This window comes from Limulus polyphemus, unplaced genomic scaffold (genome assembly GCF_000517525.1).
Source record: "Limulus polyphemus unplaced genomic scaffold, Limulus_polyphemus-2.1.2 Scaffold574, whole genome shotgun sequence".
NCBI classification, from domain to species: Eukaryota; Metazoa; Arthropoda; class Merostomata; order Xiphosura; family Limulidae; genus Limulus; species Limulus polyphemus.
This window is the reverse complement of record NW_013666184.1, coordinates 280438-281767: the sequence shown is the minus strand read 5'-3', so window position 1 is coordinate 281767 and position 1330 is coordinate 280438. Positions and strand designations below refer to the sequence as shown.

At 26.7% G+C, this 1330-nt stretch overlaps 1 protein-coding gene across 3 annotated transcripts in view; it reads left to right on the top strand.

Moving 5' to 3' along the window:
- The window catches only part of LOC106459201 (CWF19-like protein 2), a 65645-nt gene that overhangs the window by 26909 nt on the left and 37406 nt on the right, over window positions 1–1330 (top strand). The gene's annotated exons all lie outside the window — the stretch shown is intronic.

The window sequence follows — 1330 nt, the reverse complement described above, 5'->3', positions numbered from 1 at the left end:
TTAATGAAATTTGGCAGATTATCAGTAAACATTACAATTCTTTCATATGTAAAATATAATATTTTTTTATCATGCAAAGTAATTTACATTTTAAGGTTAAAAATACTTTTATGCATCAGAAAATTTTCAAATTTCGCATGCGAAATCTTTATAATGTCCAGATAGTTATCAGATGTTTTTTAAGAAAAAACTTTATATTTTGTCTGTTATTTTCAATAATTAATCTCTGTTTGGGTTCGGTAGATTTGACAGATTTCGCAACCATCAAAAAATTAGGAAATAAATTTAGATTATGGTTCTTTCATTGTAGAATGAACACAAATTATAACATGAAAACATAAATGTTTAGACTAAATAGCTTAAATCTCATAACATTATACATTTATATATATTTATTATTTTTATTATATTGACCTTTCATTCATGCCTAGTTAACAATACAGAAGTTACAATGATGCGGCTCACGTGCACTCATGTTACCGTATCAAATAACAAAGGTGACCTTTGGTCTGTACAAAATAACTTGTCTTGGCTGTGTTTTAGTAGACTAGCATTTTGTAAATACAGTCACATTTCAATTATTATACGTTATATATGTATATAGATTATTGTTATTTTGAAACAAGTTCTTAAAGTTATTTTTCCTAAAACATAGAACAGTAAATAAATAAGTAAAGCAAACAATTTTCTCTTCTAGTTAAGACCTTTGTACTCGGTTGCTGCTTGACGAAGTTGCTAAGCCTTTAAAAATTTTGCACGTGGAAGATATGAAACAAAATTAATTTTTTTAGGTTTTTATATATACATTTGAATAACTAAAAAATCATAAATTACTAAATCAGTATCACAGAATTCCACTAAAATTTATCAAACTTAGTAACTAAGATGTATTTTTGTCTAAACAAATATGAAATTTCGAGCAGACTAAAGACACATCCTTGAAATCTTGGTTCAAAAGAAAGAAATGGTGTCCTAAGAATTTAGAATGGCTGAGAAAGCCACTAGGGGGACATTCTGAGCTTTTGATAGGTTATTCATGTCATATATAGAAGTAAGTATATATATAAGGGAGCATTTCTGAAAAATAGAAATAGAGAATATATATTCTAGTTTGTCAATATCAGTAATTTGAGTTTCTAATTCGTATGAAACTATAGACTTAGTATGTTGACTTCACAAACACCTAATTTGAACCAGTGCTGCATTCAACATACCACGTGACACACAAAAACTCGATGTTTATCCATGTTTTTTAATATTTACTTTTAAATTAACAAATTGAGCAATGTATAATACCAAAATTTTAATTATAATCTACAGTTTGATACTA